The 20,336-nt window shown below is 39.5% G+C and overlaps 1 long non-coding RNA gene across 2 annotated transcripts in view; it reads left to right on the top strand.

The window, feature by feature from the left end:
* The window catches only part of LOC142826921 (uncharacterized), a 142,927-nt gene extending 134,187 nt beyond the window's left edge, over positions 1-8,740 (top strand). Inside the window, exon 3 of one of the 2 annotated variants that reach the window (XR_012901188.2) lies at positions 8,494-8,740. This is a non-coding gene — a long non-coding RNA (uncharacterized LOC142826921). Of the gene's footprint in view, positions 1-5,760; positions 5,891-8,493 lie in introns of those variants that run through there. The other variant, XR_012901192.2, reaches the window with a different exon arrangement.
* The last annotated feature ends 11,596 nt before the right edge of the window (positions 8,741-20,336 follow it).

The following is a 20,336-nucleotide window of genomic DNA, read 5'->3' as shown; positions in this document are numbered from 1 at the left end:
TTTGCAAAGCCGGGGGGTGGGGGAGTTCGGGCAGCGGGGCACCCCAGGCGCGCCTGGGCTGCTCCGCTGCCGGCTTCCCCGAGGCTTTGCAAAGCCGCGGGGGAAGCTGGCAGTGGGACAGCCCAGGCGCCCCGTGGCTGTCCTGCTGCCGGCGTCCTCAGAGGCTTTGCTCCCCGTCTCCCTGGTCTGCTGGTCTCCAGCAGACCAGGGAGACTGGGAGCAAAGCCGCGGAGGACCCAGGCGGCGGGATCCCAGTGCGTCTCGGTCCGCCGCCCGTGTCTTCCTGGTCTGCTGGGGTGGGGGGGGCGCAGCTAGTATGCCTCCCCCAGCAGACTAGGCTTTTCTCCGGACGCCTGTGGCAGAGCAACTGGGGTGCTGCCGGTTGGTCCTGCAGCGCTGCTCTGGGCGCTACTGGTCCAACCCAGGAGCACCCCAGCTGCTCTGGTCCTGATTCAGCCGCTGCTGGTCAGTTTCAGCAGCGGCTGAATCAGGACGCCTGGGGCAGAGCAGATGGGGTGCTGCTGGGTTGGTCCAGTAGTGCTGAGGCGGCGCTACTGGAGCAACCCAGCAGCACCCCAGCTGCTCTGCCCCAGGCGTCCTGATTTAGCCGCTGCTGAAACTGACCAGCGCTGACTACAGGAAGCCCGAGGCAGAGTTGCTCTGCCCCAGGCTTCCTGGAATCAGCTGCTGATCAGTTTAAGCAGCAGCTGACTTGGGGACGCTTGGGGTTCTTAAGTTGATTCTGTATGTAAGTCAGAACTGGTGGTCAGTTTCAGCAGCGGCTGAATCTGGACGCCAGTTCCGACTTACATACAGATTCAACTTAAGAACAAACCTACAGTCCCTATCTTGTACATAACCCGGGGACTACCTGTACTTCTCTTAGGAACTGCATAAATACAAGATGGGAAATGACTGCCTAGGAAGGCACACTGTGGAAAGGATTCTGGGGGTTATAGTGGATCAAAGGCTAAATGTGAGCTAAGAGTGTAACATAATTGCAAAAATAAATACATAAATCAAACCTCATTCTGGAATTTATGAGCAGGAGTGTTCTAAGAAAGACAGGAGAAGTAAATCTTCTGCTCTACTTTGCGATGTTAAAGCCTCAGGTGGATTACTGTGCCCCGTTCTGGGCACCAGATTTCAGGACAGTTGTGGACAATGAAGAGAAACCCCCTTCACAAAGACTGAAGGTCTATAAAATATGTCCTGTGAGGGAAAAGTGGGGGGAAAAAGTTTAGTCTGGAAAAGAGGAGACTGCAAAGGGGACATGGTAACATTTTTTTTTCAGATACATAAAAGGTTGTTACAAGAGGATGAAAAATTGTTCTTGTAACTGCTGAGTATAGGAGAAGACACAATGGCCTCAAATTGCAGCAAGGGAATATTAGCATAGTTAAGCACTGGAACAAATTGCTTAGGGAGGTTGTGGAATCTCCATTGTTGGAAGATTTTAAGAACGGGTCAGACAAACTTCTGTCAAAAATGGTCTAGTTACTACATATACAATAGTATTGCTTTGAGGGCAGGGGATTGGGCTAGATGACCTACTGAGGTCCCTTCCAGTTCTGCACTTCTATGATTCTATGTGGCAAGAGTGGACAGCTGATCTCCAGAGTATGGGTACGTCTAGACGACAGGCTTTTGTCGACAGAAGTTTTGTCGACAGATACTGTCGACAAAGCTTCTGTTGACAAGAGCGTCTAGACTACATTCAGTTCTGTCGACAAAGCAAGCTGCTTTGTCGAATGGCAGTGTAAACGCAAAGGACAGTTTAGATGCAATAATTCCTTCTGTCGACAGAACTCTGTCGACAAAAGGCGTTATTCCTTGTAAAATGAGGTTTACCAGCGTCGACAAAACTGCTGAGTTCTGTCGACGTTATGTCGACAGAACTCAGCGGTAGTGTAGACGCAGGTATAGTTTTGTCGACAAAAGTCCACTTTTGTCCACAAAACTCTGTAGTCTAGACACACCCTTAGTGTGGTTGTTGTTAGAATACTCAATCACCATCGGGCTTATCACCCTCCTGCTTGTAGGCACATTGGCTTAATTTCACATAGAGCTTTCCAATCCAACAGTAGCCCAAGACAGATCATCAAGCAGGATATCTGTCAGTTGTAAGAGAAGAAAAGCTAGTTAAGATCCTGATCCATTTTTGTACACTTATTCAAATGTGCTCAGGTCTTTGCACCTGTCTCTGCTTATCTGATTCTCATTATCACTATTGCTATCAAACACCTCTAGGGAAAGAAAGAGTAAATTGAGGGGAAAGGATAATTTCATTATCAGAATAATAAAAAATATTGACACATGAGATTGCTTGTGCAATATGTTTTAATAAACCTATTTAACTGAGAATAAAACCATGTGATTGGGAAATAGCTAATGTACCTATATTTTTTTTGGGGGGGGGGGGGGGGAGTGAACCAGGCAACTACAGACCTATTTATCTGACTTTGGTAGCATGAAAGACTTAAAGAATTGTGAAGAAAAAAATAATTCAATTCATGAAGGCAAATGGAAAAAGGAATGTAATGAACATGGGTTTACCAAAGATGAGTCGTTCCAGTCTCACCTGATTTTTATTTGAAAATGTTACAGGGCTTTTAGATTAGGAAATGCAGTTTATCTTATTCACCTGGAATTCAGTAAATGGTTTGGCAGGGTTCCATATAGGACATTATTAGTTAAAATGGAGAAAATGGGGATTGGTACAAGAATTGCAAAGTTAGATAAGGAACTGGCTAAAGGGAGTCGGGCTGTGCTGAATGGGAGGTTACTATTGGAGTTCATGAAGACTGGTCTAGAGACAAACACCAGTCAGTGATAGTCTAGAGATGATATTTCATCCTACCATCAATACAAGGGACTGCACTTGATGACATCTTGAAGTCCCTTCTAGTCTTATGATTCTGATTAGTGACCTTGCTTGGAACAAAAAGAAGATGCATACTAATGAAATATAATGATGATACAAAGTTGGGATGTATTGTCAATGGAGAAGAGGCTCAGAATATTATACGTGAAGATCTGGATCACCTTGAAGATTGGAGTGACAGAAATAAAAAGAGATTAAATATTACTAGGTGTAAGATCAGACACTTCTTCTCTAGAAGGTGAGGGCTAATCAGAAGTGACAAAGGAGGAGAGAGACCTTGGTGAGTGGGTTAATCACAAGATGACTGAGTTACCAATGTGATGCAGCTGTGAAAAAGGCAAAAAGAATTATTGGATGTATCTGCCAAACTGTTTCCAGTATTAATAAAGAAGTGTTAGTGCTATTGTATAACTGTCATTCATGTTAAAATTCGACACTTTCCAAAAAGGACTCAACAAACACTTGAACTATCTCACCCATTACCAAGATAGTTTCCCCAATTATCACCTGTAATACCATTAACTCACAAACATCCCACTCTCCCTACCTTTAATATCAGCAGTTCACAGACACTTTCCTTCCTTCCTCCCCCTTCCCACCCCCTCCCCCCCCCTTCCCACCCCCCCCCCTTCTGTTCTGCAATGTGATTTGTCCTTTCCATATTTGTTCATTTTTTAAATTGTATCCTTTGGTATATATGGTTGTGACTACTTTCTTCCACTATTTGATCTGAGGAAGTGGGTCTGGCCCACGAAAGCTCATCATCTAATAAACCATCTTGTTAGTCTTTAAAGTGCTACATTGTCCTGCATTTTGCTTCTGCTATTGTATAAGACACTGGTAAGTTCTTCTCTGGGATACCATGAACAATTCTGGTTAAGCAGTTTAAAAAAATGATTAATTAAAATTGGAACATATGAAGAGAAAAACTAACAGGATGATCAGAGGAATGAAGGGTTTATCTTAGAGCAGGAGTGGGGAAACTTTTTTTTGAATTAGGGATTGCTGGCCCACAGAAAAATCAGTCGGGGGCTACAGTACAGTATTTTGTATAGAAAAAATTCCCCTTAGAAGGATTTTAAGCCCTACCCCTTCCTTATTTTTGTAATGCATCCATGTTTGTGTATTAACCATGATCACAAATAGCTGTATTGGATTTATGAGAGATTCAGGATTTTGGAGAATATGGAGGTTCTTTCTCAATTCCCCTCCTTTTTACTTTCTGACCCCAACCTCTCTCCAAAACATTAGAAATTAGTTTTCCCTCACTTTCTTGAGTAACTAAGATCCTTGTTCCTGGAATGCTTACAATATCTGTATCCTTGTCTTTTGGATGCTTTAATAGTAAAAAAAAAAAAAAAAAAAAAAAAAGGACTTATAAAACTAATCTTTCACTAGTAACAGCTATTTCTCCTTTTCTGTAATTTACAGGATATAAATCTGTAAATAAGGGAATAAATAATTGATTTCTGATTTACAGAGCATGTGCCATGAAAATATATCACTTTTAATTATATTCTCAATGTGACCTCACAGCAAATGATGGTAATGTAAGTAAAATAGAAATAAATATATAATACTTTACCTAATGAAGAAATTATGTTTTAAGAGCAACTGCAAGATTTACAGTTTTACTCCTTCCAATTACATCTGTCCCATATTTGTTTTGAATCTAATAGTCATTTCAGTCTTGTAAATAAATCCAATGGGTATTGCTGTCATCTGGTGGCCACGTTTTGGAATTACACTGTTGCTTTAAAACTAAAGTTCCCTTGAGATACAACCATGTAGGCCAGAGTTTTGAAACCGTCAACCACTTAGTTTGGGGCCAGATTTCCAGGGGAGCGTAGCTTCCAGTAGGGCACCTAAATAAAGTCCAGATTTTCAAAAGTGCTCAGCTCCCAATAGCTCTGAATGTGTCACAGCTGATTTTCAAAAGAGTTGACAGGCACTTATTTTAGTGCTTTCATTTTTAATGATAGGGTGCAGTAGTAATCTTAAGGTATAATATATGAAAATACATGCTTAAGAAGTGGTATATTGGATCACATCCCTTGGCACAGCAATTCTTAAATTATTTATCTTTTCACAATGACCTAATTGCTCCATTGTAGAACCTTTATTTCTGAATGTACTTTTGAACTATGGGAAACCTCTCCTAGAAGATTGTTGCTTGAAAACCACCCTTGTTTAGTTGCAAAGATTGCATTTTAAGTTGGCAGGACCGAGAGTATCTTTATTAAAACGGATATGTTATGTGAACAGTTCACAGGCAATTCTGACAAATAATACTAATAAAAATTGGTTTGGATTGAATCAAATCCAAAAAAGTTTACAAAATGAGCAAATGGAAAATGCATTTTGGATAGAGTAAAATATGCTTAGTTTGGTTGATTGAAAAAGATTTTTTTTTCAGAATGAGTCATAGAGCCACGAAAGGAGAAGTAAGAATAACTCTTATGGCACTCATCAGAATATGGAAGACTCAAGTGCTCCAAGGAGTTTTTCATTCCTTATAAAAACTAGAACAGCTTCAACAGGAGATGTTGAGCAAGATCATTTCCAGGCTGCCCAAGGTGGCTAGGGTACTCACCTACAATGTAGGAACCCAAGTTCAGATTTTAATTCTACATCAAGTAAGAGTACATCTATAATCATTAACCTCTTAGGTTTGTAAGAAAGGCCTCTTTCACTGTTATCTGAATGTCATCTGAATCCTGGGGAAAAAATTAGTCAAAACTATTTGCCAAATTCATCTAAAATTGTGAATAGTTTTAGGTCAATCAAAAATGCATTTTTTCAGCGAATAAACTATTTGACTGAAAAAATGTACCCAGTTCTACTTATCTCTTTGCCCTCTGTTCATTTTTTTTTAGATCAGTTGGTGTTCTGCCTTCTTCTCAAAGTTAATTCCAAAGATGAACATGGACTTTTATATTAATGAAAGCAAGGTTGAACGGACTTTGTGTCTAGAGCCTCTTACTGCAAAGGGGAAAGTTTTGTACTGTAGCCATTAAGTGAGTGTTTAAGCGTTATAGCATTATCCAACTCAAATCCTAATGTTTTTTTTTCTTAAATGCACACTCCGGTTTTTGTCCCAATAGTATATTCAGAGTTGCAAAAATCACATTGCTGTTGTACTCTACAGTTCTCTCATTTTGGTAGTAACATTTAATTTTCTAGTTTTCACAAATAAAAGCATAAAAAGGAATTCACTCAACTGGTAATTTAAAAGAAAAAATGTTTAGGATCAGATTCAGGAGTATTGAAAATATAGATAATACTTTGCCTTGGATTTCCAGCTTGTTTGTTTGTTTCCACCCCTGTAGACACAGATGCTCCCTTGCATTACCACTTTATAAATGAGCATTGTGTCATTTTGCAGCTAGTCAGTGGCTGGTGTTGGAACGAAATTAGAAATTGACAACAGTTTTCACTGAGGCTGCTTAAAAAAAGATGTGGTGAGGGTGCAATGTGTGAGAGAAGTGAAATATCTGTTACATTACATAGTCTTTGCTAAAGGTATTATATCAAAGGCAACTTGATTTCAGCAGTTTTAATGAGTATGTCTTGTACATATGTAAAAGCTAAATTGGATAACTTATAACTTCATTACTTCATTTTCTCACATGTTTAGCAAGATAGTTAATGCAATAAGAACTAGAAAAGTTAGAGGAAACTTAGGGAAGGAAAGAGGATGAAAAAAGAGAGAAAAAAGACAGTGGAGCTGTCCAGTAAGTAATCCACATGAAACAAGGAAGTTGACCCCAAACAGACATTATGAAAAAAGGATCATGATAGCAATCAAACTATTCACTTTGATCTTCTTTAGATTTTGCCTATCCTATTCCAAGTCATTTTCACTGACTGCTGTTAATTGCCTTGGATGATAGCTTTAGGGATTGCTACTGTTCACCTACATGGTCCCAAACCACAGAGCTTGCCAGACCAGGGGAGATAAAGGCTCCCAACCGGGCTGTAGGCTCTGTTCCCATCTGGGGCTGTGCTCCCTGCTGCCTGTCGTACTGTCTCCAGACCCTGGACTGGGCTACACTAGATGGGGCTGCCTCCCCCGGCCCTACCAGCACCGGCCCAGCTATGCACCCAGCTGCTAGTCCTGCTGATTCCAGCTGTGGCCAGGGTTGTGCTCCCTGCTTCCAGCCCTGATTAGGGCTGTGTTCCCCACCATCAGCCCAGCCCGGGTTGTGCTTCTGAACCTGGCCAGCCAGGACTTTCTGGACCAGCAATAACAGTGATGCTGCCAGACCACAGATATTGCCAGACCAGAAAGTCCTGGATTTTAGAGGCTCAATCGGTAATATGAAATTGATGTGGAAAGTCTGACTTAAACATGGAAGATGAAAGTATAGATTTGGAACTGTATGAAGTGAGGCACTGATGTGTTAAACAGACAAGTAAATGGTGTTTGCCTAGTAGAATGTGATTGGTGCTTTACAGTCATACTTGTTGAAATGGTGCTGGAACTGCAAAGAATCAGAATCTACTTCTGCATGTTCCTGTAAGATTAGGTCCTTTTTGGAAAACAGTTGGTTCATTTATCAAGATGATAATGAAAAACAATATTCTATATTGTGTAAAGATGATTTAAAGGGGAGCAAGGAGAACTGGAGTCTGGGAAACTATTTGGGATGGAGAGATCCCTTTAGTATTCTGACTAACTTCACTGAATAAATTTTGGTTTTGCTTAATTTAAAATGAGAGAATTTGTAACTAAAGACAGAGTGTAGTGAGAGTTTTTACAAATATGGAACAATATTTCTGCAGAGATGTTAAAGATTACAGACATAGTGTATACATGTAAAGCAGTTGTTACAGTGATGGGTGATAATGAAACTAATGGAAACAAAAATATTAAAAATCATCATCTCTTTTAAATTATATCTTGTCTTTCTGAATCAGTAATAAGATAATTACCTCAGCCCTAGTGATAAGTTCAGAGCTGTTGAAAATTGTCTGATGAAAGATGGAACTGAGCTCTTGACCACTTACAGATATTAATGATTCTATGACATTTTTGTGAGAGTAGGCATGATGTTACTGGTGTGGTGGCCAAATTAAAACAAGGGTGATTATGTGCTGATTAGCTATTCCAGTCTTTCTTCACTTCCTGTCCCTCACCCTCCCCTGTCCCTCATCCTCCGTACAATGTTATGCACTGCTAAAGAGTTGCCCAGTTTCACCACAAAAATGGCTGCATTCCATTAAAAAATGAAGCTATACTTGTATACAGTTTTCCTTGGAAAGCATTTAAAGTAATTTGGGATGAAATATGTAATTTGGGATGAAATATGCTACATAAATGTGAAGAACAGTTGTCACTCTTACAAACTTTACATTCTGCTTTCTGTGGTTAGATGATGTTAATGTAGTATCACATACATTAATATAGGGAATACCTTATGAATACTGCTGTAGCATTTAGTTACAAAAGCAATTAGAAAATTTGATTAAGTATGACATCTACACTGTCACAAATTGTAATCTCCTTTGTGACTGGGAAGAGATAAGACTCAGATGTAGAAGATTCTGTAGTGACAATACTGGATATATCCTAACTCTGCATACCCTTGGCTCTCTCTATTCCACAGGTACTGACCCACCACCCATTGAAATCAATGGAAGTCATTCCATTGATGGTAATGGGGTTTGGATTATGCTATTGAGGAAAACAACTAGTTGCCCTGAACAGGCAGAGCTTGTATGAGGAAATGTCCTGGCCTGCATTCAAACAATCCTAGAATGAACTGCTGAATATATTTAACCAACAATAAAAAATGTTACATGGAGCGGCTGAAGTACCTCTTCTATGGGAACTTTCATGTTTGAATTTCCTACCTTGTACCCTCTCAAATTTAATGTTGCATTAACATCTTTCTATTTAATTTTCTTTAGATAAAGTTTTAATGATATGTATATCTAAACATGAATGCTTACTTCCACTGCATCTCTCTAATAATTCACCCTATGAAGTTAAAAGAATACGTTTCTCCAGAGAATCCTTACTTCACGGAAGTGAACACTGAATTAAGGAGGCTGGGGTAGGGAGGAATCACATGAGGGGATCACATGACTCTCCCTTCCTTGTATTGCTGCTCAAGACTACACATGCCCAATTTTTTCAACATTTCCTTCTAGGCCAGGTTTTCTAACCTTTTACCATTTTTGTTGTTCTCCTTTTGACTCTCCGATTTGTCCACAACCTTCCTAATGTATGGTGCCCAAAACTGTACACAACACTCCTGCTGAGGTCCAATGAGCACCAAGCAGAGTGGTACAAGAATCTCCAATGTATGATAGGCAACACTTCTATTGATATACACCAGAATGGTATTAGCCCTTTTTGCAACTGCATCACATTTTTGGCCCATATTTAATTTGTGGTACATTAAGATCCTCATCTTTTTCATGATACTCAGTATCTTGTGTGGACTATGTTCATTGGATGGACTATATTTCTCAGAGTGCATCACCACCACATTAGATGAACTGCAACAGTGCAACACAGGACTCCAGTTACTACCATGCATCATAGGAGATGCAGTCCAGCTGGAAAGCCTGACACAGAGGACAACAGGGGTTGGGGAGGTTAGAAGGGCATGAGGCCCCTGAACTATATATATGAGGCACTGCACACAGCTCAGGCAGACCCAGCTCAATATCAAACCACACCGAAATTAAATGTTTCAATTCAGTTTGAGAAACTAAAACTTTTAAAATGTAAAATTTTCAGAAAATTTCAACATTTTCAGAACTTATTTTGTGGCAAATTTTGCTATTGTGATTATTCTTCCTGACACAGTCACATTGTTTTCATGCCATATTGAAACTATCTGCAAGACAAATGGAGTTCTACATATATTCAAGAACATACCTCACAAAACTGTGATTATTGTATCGTCCCCGTCACCCAACCAAGGCTGTGTCCATTAGCAGAATGCAAACTGTATAAACAGACTAAGAAAAAATTAAAATACAGGAACACATAATAAATGTGGTTAATGTAAACATGACCAAACAGACAAGTTCACTTCTCAGAACATGAAAACCTACATAACTACAGAAGGTATCCGTAACCTGTAATTTAAAGAGCTGCTAATATTTAGTAGTTTGCAATTTATAAAATCATATACAATTAAAAGCATACACTTTTCTGCAAATGTAATAAATTGAAATTCTATAAAAAAGATTTTCCTTATTCTTTAAAAGATATTTTTCCAATAATACGATCTATGTTGAACGCCAGCCACAAACTGGTTTAAAAGTAAAGTTGCTTATGGAACATTCTTGGACCTTTAATTTTTATTGTGGTAGGATTTTCTTACGTCAGTCTTTTTAATGCCATTTTTCAGCTTATGGGGGAAAGACATCTGTGTTTTCTCCCTTTTTTGTTGATTAAGCCATTTTGAAGATTTCATTTAATTTTAATATATGAATTTTTAGCTGATTTGTTTATTGAATAAAGAGATACACATGGAAATTACCTTTGATTTCAAGAAATCAGTAAAAACTTCCTGTCTCTTTTGCATAATTTGATCTGGAATACTTTACAGTTTTAAATTAGTTAATCATAGTGGCAGATTACAGGCATCATTAGTCAATTATGCACAGGATAGGGTAAATGAAATAGCAAATGCAAGAGTGCAATCAGACAAGATGTCTGCAATGGTTATTGAGAAGAGCTTACATAGTTCAAAATGGAAGACTCCATGAGCTCAGTTTAGACCTAGTGCATACATGTGAAATTCCATTAAATTCAGAAGGTAGGCACTCAGTTACATCAGGTCTGAATTGGCCACTTATGTCTACACTTTTTAATCATTCCAGTTATAAATCGGATCTACTGCTAATATGCAAACACATTCGTTTATGTCCCACAACATTGTTTGGGGATTTGGGGCAATGAGAGGTACATTTGTCTGAGCACTCTTCCCTTCCTCTTTCTAGGGCATGTTACCTAGAGGAGTGAGGCTGGGAGTGCTACAGCAGCTGCAGGAGCTGCTGGCAGTTCATCTACTTTACCCACTGCCCTTCCCAGTGGGGAAAGGAGCAGATGCCTCAACCCTGCTCTCTGCCCCTCCATTAAGCTGCATCTTCTCGGGCTCCATGTGTAGAGCAGCAGCCCAGCCGCAGGACAGGGTTAGTGTGGGGGGGGACATGGCTGAGGTTTCTGCTCCTTTCCCCACTGATAGGAGCAGGCAGCAAGGAAAGGAGAACAATGCCGGGATCTCCTCCAGCTGCCGTACTGCTTCCAGCCCTGCTCTCCCCTCCCCACAGCCCAGTTTTCATGGGTGGCTGTTGCTCTACATACTGAGCTGGTGGAGAGGTGAGGGGCAGGGGGGGTCATACAGAATCTTTCCAACATGCTGTAGGAGCTATGAGTAGCTGGTACAGCATATCAGACCCTGCTGGCCACTTTTTTGCCAGTATGATGTATCGCGCTGTACCAGCTTACTTTCACCTCTGAGTCTGAGAAAAGAAGATTGAGAAGGGGAGCAAATCAGTTCTAATATCAGAAGGACTGCTAAAAAGAGGATATTGCTAAGTTATTCCCCATGTCTATTGAAGGTAGTACAAGAGGTAATGGGCTTAATCTGCAGCAAAGGAGATACAGGTGAGGTGTTAATTATTCTTGCATTTAGAACATTTTTCTTCAGTACTGGAATAGGCTTCCAAGAATCCCATGGAATCAGTGTTGACTGGTGATAGGGAACGTAGGAGAAGCACTGATCACTTCTGTCCAGACCCTGCCTTTTCTCACCCCTTGCTCTGCCCCATGCTTGCTCCATTTCCAGGGGAGTAATTTAGTATATTCAAGTTAAATATTAAAGCACAATTCAAATGTAAGAGATCTCTACTGAGCTTTTAATAAGAAGCAGCATTCCTCTATTGTAGCTTATAGCAGGATCAAGTAATATTGTCCAAAAGCATAAAATGGAGAATTTATAGTATATTGTCTGAACTATTTCAAAGCTAATGATGTTTGCCATAAAACCTTCAGGATAACTCCATGTCCTATCTAACACAGTAAATGAATGACACTATTAGGCACTAGAACAACACTGTGACATAAGAAAAATTACAGCACTAATTGGCACTATACTTACAGGTCTTCAAATTGGTACTTTAAGTTCTCATTGTTCCTTTAGCCATTATGTTACAAGTCTTTTGATGAGAAGTATTTCTATTCAGAATTGACAGATAAAGCTTGGTTTAATTTAATGGCAGTATAATGCACTTTAGGTTAACTCCAGTATAAAAGGGTCAGCTCAACAATAACCCTAATAGAAAACAAATAAAAAAAGACTCTCATATGGAAATAGTTTGATTAAATATTCATATCTGTGTGCTTACAGATATGAAAAGTACATGAAAATTGTGTGCCAAAAATTAAAAATATTTAACAGATTATATAAGCAATTATTAATGAACTGTATGTATTCTCAAGACAATTGAAATGCATTTTACAAAAATGTACAGGATAGTTGACCAGCTGTTCAAAACTTGCCCTTCTGAACTTGTCTGTTTTAACCCCTATGATTGGGTTCTCCTCGAGTGCCCTATAAAAAGCTCTCCCAGTCTCCCTACAGCCAGCAACTCCCACCCATCTCCACATCCAGATACTCAATCCCCTCTGAGCCAACCCCACAACCAGAAACCCATTATCCTTAGATAAGGATTTAACAAATGTCAGTCATTAGAGGTTTATGGAGAAAAGATCTTGATATATTTTTATAAGATAAAGGTAACAGTGTTGATAAAATATGCTTAGCTATCTGTAAGGCAATTGACTCTATACTGAACAATATTTTGATTTAAAAACTAGAATGATACAAAATTAACATCACACATTAAATGGATTGAAAACTGGCTACTTGAAAGGTCTCACAATGTAATTATAAATGGGGAATTATCAAGTGAATGTTTTTGCAGTGTGTTCTGCGGGAATCAGTTCTTGGTCCAGTGCTATTTAATATTTTTATCAAAGTATTGGAAGAAAATGTAAAATAATCACTGATAAGTTTTCAGAGGATACATTTTGGGGGTGTAGTGAACAATGATTCAGAGAGATCATGAATCCCATTTTTCTTCCTAATGTGGCATTTAATAGATAATTTGTTGTTTCACATGGATAGGATGCTGCACCACACTGGCTAGTGTAGTGTCTGCTTAGAGTGAGGTATGCCAGATATGTAAAACTCAGTCATGAATTAAACCTTTTTTTTATTTTGTGTAACAACCCCTCATGTTTGCTAGCCCAGTGTGAGGTTATTCAGCATAGGGGAAGGCTGGTGGAAGGCTAGGCCTGAGGCTGCAGAGGTGGGTGGGTGGGTGGGGGGGGGGGGGGTGTGCGCGCACCTCAGCCCAGACCCATGCAGATAAACCACCAGGAACCGGTTTTATTCTGAAAAAAACATAAAACAGGATCACAGTTCAGCAGCCCCTTCTCTCAGCATGCAGCCTGTGTGCTGCATCTAGCACAGTCCCTGCTGAGATCCTGCTGGGGGCAGAGGGCACATCCTGGAAGGAACCAGGAAGTTCTCCCAACATGCTGTGGCTTGTAGTCCACAACTTGTAGTTCCCAGGGCTGCTGCTGAAATGTACTGGACCTTGGGCTACACCTGGTTGCAATAATAATAATAATAGTAATAAATAAAAGGCTCTGATACACCCACCCTTTCATATTCTCTGTCTTTGCTAGCGGCAATTATTAAAACAAAATTTCTGCTAAACAGACCAAACTGAGGGTATGTCTATACTACATGGCTCCGTTGATGGAGCCATGTAGATGAGCTTTCTAGACATAGGGAAATGAAGCGGCGATTTAAATAATTGCCACTTCATTTACATCAAAATGGCTGCTGTGCTGTGCCGATCAACTGTTTGGCAGCACAGCGCGGTAGTCTGGACGCGCCGCGGTTGACAAGGGAAGCCGTTCCATGAGACATACCGGGGCGGTCGACAAGGGTTTCCCTTGTCGACCACGACGCGTCCAGACTCCTGTGCTGTGCCACCAAACCGCTGATCGGCACAGTGCGGCGGCCATATTGATGTAAATGAAGTGGCCATATTGATGTAAATGAAGTGATTTAAATCACTGCTTCACTTCCCAATGTCTAGAAAGCTCATCTACATGGCTCCGTCGATGGAGCCATGTAGTTTAGACCTATCCTGAGGGTATATTTGAGAATGGGTTGGACAGTGTTCTAGCAAGCCAATGACATCTAGCTGGTCATAATTAGCATCCTGCATATTCTGCACTACAGTGGGACCAAATTCTTCAGCCACAACCTCTACATTTCACAGCAGTCATTGGGAGGAAAGGGTGAGAGTGAATGTGGAGGATTTCTGACCAGATTACCAGCCCTAAGAGGAACACACGTAAAATATTATGGTGCTTTTGAAATTCCTGTAGTTTTAAAGCCTAAAAATGGTTTTTATGGTGCAAGGAAGAGAGGTTTATAGGACTGTATATTTCTGCTGCTACTTTAGATGAAAGTATGAAAATCCTGATTTTTATTAAAAGACTTTGTAAAAAAGATTTTGGTGTATTATTACAATTTGTCAGAAATATTTCCATGGATAAATGCTATAATTATTCTTTAAAAGATTGTACAACTGTATTTGTAGACAGATATTGACAAAAGAATTACTGTCAAAGATTTTGAAGATAGTGCTTTATTAATTCTTCCAAGCAATTTATATGTAAGCTAAAAATGCCGAGGATGACTTAATTTTAAAGGCTGCTTTTTGTGTAGCTATAGCTTTTAAAAGCACTTAATTCATGATTGAAGTGCACCAGTTTTAACAACTGAATTTAAAAAGACAAGACACAAAATGAAATCTGAGAAATTTAAAGTTTCACTGCTTAAGAGCTTCCAGAAACCTCAGAAGCCTGCCATTCAAATTGTATAGCCTTCAAAGTTATTCTAATCAAGACAACTTGATTATAAGAATGGCATTTTTTTTTGCATTCTCCATTGCACCTTCTCCAAAGACATCTACTCTGCCTAGAATAATATCCGAGGAAGCAGTAGGTAAAATCATATTCAATGAGAATTTTGCCATTGAGTTCAGATATTATCTAATGTTCTTAAAAAAGGTGTAAAAACTCTGAAAAAGAAACTGTATGTGGAACTGAACCATTTCATGTCTGACACTATGATTTTCATATAACAGTGATTCACTGTAGAGACAAACAAGTTTTCAATTCTAACTGCAAGCACAGCAAATTCATCATAGGATCTGAAAATCCAACTCATTTTTGTCTTGTGCATTGTCTCCAGTGTTGAATAATTCTGCAAGCCAAATTCTATACTTGCTTACATTTCTGCAAGCTAGTTTGTGAAGAGCTTGAAAAGGATCTCACAGAACTAAGAGACTGGGCAACAAAATGGCAAATGAATGTTAACGTTGATAAATGTAGCACATTGAAAAAAATAATCAAAATGATGGGGACTAATTTAGCTATAACCACTCGAGAGAGATCTTGGAGTTATTGTGGATAATTCTCTGAAAACATCCATTCAATGTGCAGCAGCACTCAAAAAAGCAAACAGAATGTTAGCGATAATTAAAAAAGGCATAGAGAATAAGACAGGGAATATCTTATTGCCTCTATATAAATCCATGGTACGCCCACATCTTGAATACTCTGTACAGGTGTGGTCACTTCATCTCAAAAAAGATATTGGCATTGGAAAAGGTTCAGAAAAGAAAAACAAAAATGAGTTTTGGAACAGGTTTCATATGAAGACAGATTAAAGAGACTGGGACTTTGCATCTTAGAAAAGAGTAAGGGAGGATATGATAGAGGTCTATAAAATCATGACAGGCATGGAAAAAGTGAATCAGAAAAACTTATTTACTTTTCCCCATAACATAAGAACTAGAGATCACCAAATGAAACTAAGAGGTAGCAGGTTTAAAATAACAAAAGGAAGTTTTTGTTTTTTTTCACGCAGCACATGGTCAGCTTGTGGAACTCCTTGCCAGAGGATGTTGTGAGGACCAGGAATTTAACAGGGTTCCAAAAAGAACTAGATAAATTCATGGAGGGTAGACCCATCAATGCTTATTAGCCAGGATGGGTAGGAATGGTGTCCCTACCCTATGCTTGGCAGAGGCTAGAAATGGATGACAGAAGAGGGATCACTGATGATTGCCTGTTCTCTTCACTCCCTCTGAGGCATCTGGTATTGGCTACTGTTGGAAGATAGGATACTGATCTAGATAGACCTTTGGTCTGACCCAGTATTGCCATTCTTATGTTATGTATTTTGTGTTTTGTTGGGGCCAAGTAGGTGTGAAGGCAGAATTTTGCTTTGGAAGTGGAATTAAATGTAGTAATTCTGATGATGCCCTAGACAGAGTAGAAAATCCAGCTCCTCTTACAGCCGTGTTTGTTACCATTACCTGTTGACTAAGATAGAAGCAAGAGAATAAAACAATATACGCATCACTAAAATACACAGGTTTTATTCTAAGTACAAAACACAATCTGTTGAATAAGAAAATGCCATTCTTACATGTCCTTTATAGGGAAAGAGGTGTATAGAGAGCATTGGACTGGGAATTGGTAGAACTGGATTCTGTTTCCTGTTCTGCCACTGACCTGCAGTCCGATCTTTGGCAAGTCACTTCACCTACCCATGCCTCAGTTTCCCAATCTGTAAATGAGGATTCTGATAATGGGGCCTTCCACTGTAAAGCATTTTGAGACCTGCAAATGAAAAAGTTATTTAAAAAAGTAAAGTAGTATTTTAATATAATACCACTTTTCAGAGTACTGCTACTATTTCATAAAAAGCAAGACATGAACTCCTGATTCCCTTGAGAAGTCTAGGCATCCCATTTTAATTTAATTTACACTTAAAAAAGCTAACATAAATAAAATATACAAGAACTCTAAAGCTCTAGTTTCTTAATTACTTGGACAATATTATGTCTATGAAGATTTTTTTGTCATGTGAGGTCCATGACTTTCTTTCTTGATTTGTGCCTTTGCTACTAATGAGTAGTACAGACATACAAAGTGTCCAGGAGTGAAAGTACTCTTGACCGCACAGTGCAGTAACACTTACACATTTCCAGAGAAAGAAGTCTTTGCCAACCTGGAGTTAAGGTTGAGAGTCTGAAACAAAACGGTTTGAAAAAATTACAGGAATGTTGTAATTGTCTCTATTATAATATTAAACATTTTAAACCCTGGAAATTAGGGATTGAAGTTCAACTAAAAATAAATCCAAATGCATTTAAAATATGGAAATGCACCCAAACAATCTTAATGTTGCCCTGTACAGAGAATATGAAATGACTATATAGTGTAACATTTGTAGTCACAGATTTTTTGAGACACAATCCAGTTTACTATTTTTTCCCCTCATAGCACGTCTTTCTATGGAATGTACAGTTCCAAGCACATCAGCATTCAGATTCTTGATTGGTGCCTTGGGGCACAGAAAATGTACAAATAATTAATAACTGTAATAATTAATTTAACACTGCTGAATTATTAGTAGGCATAGTAAGTTCTGTGCAAACTGTGGTTGTAAAGTTTTTAATAGTTATTATGACATACTGATCATATGAACAGAAATATGTAGTAACATTATTTTTTGATAAAGGTAAAATATGGGTTTCTGAATTGCTCAGTTTGTTCATACTAAGAAACTAGAATTCGAATTAGAAAAAACAAGCAGAGGAGAATAGCAAAATAAGCAAATTCATGAGCTTGGAAGTAGTAGCCTTTGAGATTCCAGATGAAAAAGTACCAGAGATTTTGAGGATATTTGGTCACTATTTTTTTATTTGTATGAGGCTCTTAGACCATTGCTGCAAATGATAATTATAGCTAACACACTAGGGAATAGGTTAAGTATATTTTGTTTGTGTTTTCTAAATAATTTAGGTCAAGCCAAACTTTTATAAGTAACTTGCTTTGAACTATAAAATTTTATAAGGCATAAGTATAAAAACATATAATATCACAAGAGTGAAATTCCGAAGTACCTCAATAAAACTAAAACAGTGTTCACACAGAAACTAAAATCTGCCTTGAATGTTCTCGCTTTGGCCTCCTAGTTACAGACAGGAGAGCTGCTTCCACTAACAATCATTTATTTATTTGCCTTTCTGTATGTTTCATTTAATGTCATTAACATATGGCACACCTCAAATATAGGAACACCAATATTTCAGTTTAAAACCAACTCACCGTTGCAGTTCCCTCTGTTTGACCCACAGTCTGAGCTTCAAAACAAAGAACTGATCTAACTCACTAATAAAGTCAGTGGGAATCTTGAGTATATTGAATTAGGCCACAGATCCTGACCCCACACCCATTACTTTACACAGAGCTGGTGGGCACTTGTGATCCAAATTAACTATGTTGCTTTAGTGATAAATCCATACTGGAAAGCCACATCTGGAAAGCTGTGATTCCTGAGGGCCCATCCTCCTTACTCCTGTATAGAGCTGACCTAATAACAGATTGTTGGGGTTTTGGGGGCGGGGATGGGATTTGCAGTTCTAAGCAGGGGAAATAATCATTTGAGATACAATGAAATGGTTTCTTTGACCTGAAGCAAAACATTTTGTTTCACTTCTAAACATTATAACATTTACAAAAATAAAATTAAAGGGCAGGTCCAGATGAAGTCATTTCAAGTTAAAAAGGGTAACCATTTTGTTCCAAAAATATCAAAATAAAACATGTCTATTTTCCTGTAGTTTGTTAGGAGCTTTTACTTTATCAAAACAATCTGGCAAAACAGAAAAGAATGTATACAATATCTAGTGTTGGGAAGTCTGCTTTTTTTTCACCAAAATCGTGTGTTAAAATTTTATGTCCAGTTCTAGTCCTGTACTTCATTTTTTTTCTGCTTTTAGGGCCAATTGCTGGTCTCATTGGGTATGTCTACCCAGCACCGTTATTTGAAAACTAGCCAATTAGCCTGTCATAAGACGAGGTTCTCAGGTCTCTCCTCCATGTCGGTCTTGTCTCCTGAGCCTCCGGTCTCTCGCTCCGTCTCTCTCTCTCCCCTCCTCCTCCTCCTGTCTCCCCCTTTCTCTCTCAGCTCTCTTCCACCTTATGCCTCTCTCTCCATCTCTTTCTCTTCTCCCCCCTTCCTCTCTCTCTCCACTCTCCTCTGTCTCCGTTGGGGATGCACACTTGTCCAGGCCCCACCCCCTGGGCGTGTATGTCACTGCCCCGCCCCCCTTCACCTCTTGCCATGGCGCACTGCTGACTTCTGCGCCACTCAGCCAGGCCGCCACGGGGGAGCAAGCAGCCGTTTGGGCTCCCCCAGGGCGGCCGGGCTGAGCGATGCAGAAGTCAGCCGAGCACCACCGCAGTAGGTGAAGGGGGGAGTGAAGGGGGAGTGGGGCACTGATGTACATGGCCAGGCCCTGCCTTCTGGCCATGTATGTCACCACCCCGCCTCCCTTCTCCTCCCGCCATGGCGCTTGGCTGACTTCTGTGCCGCTCAGCCGGGCTGCCGTGTGGGCGCAAACAGCACAAGCACCACGGCGGGAGGTGAAGGACATAATTCAGGCAACAGTGCTGCCCAGAGGCAACAGCCAGTATTTCAGCATTACAGAGTCACAGACATTGGGCTACTATATATATGATGATATAGTGCGCGTCTATACACGTGCAGTTATTGCAACATAACGTCGAAATAATGTCCAGCCAGAGGACTTCTTATTCTGACTCCTGTGACCCTCATTTTATGAGGATTAAGGGAAGTTGGAGAAAGAGTGATCTATTTTGAAAAAAGTGCTGTGTAGACATGCCCAAATTCGAAATAAGCTATTTTGACTTAAGCTACGCAATTAGTGCAGCTCAAGTTGTGTAGCTTATTTCGAGTTTAGTCCTGCTGTGTAGACGTACCCACAGAAGCTGATATCAAAACTCCCATTGATTTTGCTCTGTTCCTCTTAAAATAAATAGCCATCTTTTTAAAACAGGAAAAATAATAGGTTGACTTTTAGTATTTGCTTATATCCATCCTTTTAATATCAGAATTGTTTTCCAATATATCGCTATCATATGTCACAACCCTTGAAAAGTTATTGGCTTCTGAGTCCAAGAATGATACTGCTGCCAGAGGAATCCAGCAGTGAGTACAAGCCTAGTGCTACCTCCACCGTGCAGAAAATTGATTTTGATAATGAAGAGGATAAACTAAAGCCTGATTAAAGAGAAGCAGCCTAAGCAGGAAATAATAGGAGAGGTGAAATTTACTTTTAAATGGCAAAACCAGAGCACATTGATGGAACTCTCATTCTCACTTGAAAAATTCACTATTGATAGTCTTTCTCCTCCATTTTCTGACAATTATATCAATTATTATAATTGTATCAATTATATCAAAACCAGTGTGACACAACATGGGAGCAATGGTGGACCAAAGCTTTTAACTGAGAGTAC

The sequence above is a fragment of the Pelodiscus sinensis genome, chromosome 1 (genome assembly GCF_052426305.1).
Source record: "Pelodiscus sinensis isolate ZL-2025 chromosome 1, ASM5242630v1, whole genome shotgun sequence".
NCBI classification, from domain to species: Eukaryota; Metazoa; Chordata; order Testudines; family Trionychidae; genus Pelodiscus; species Pelodiscus sinensis.
Note: the sequence above shows the minus strand (reverse complement) of the source record. Positions and strands in the feature narration are given on the sequence as shown.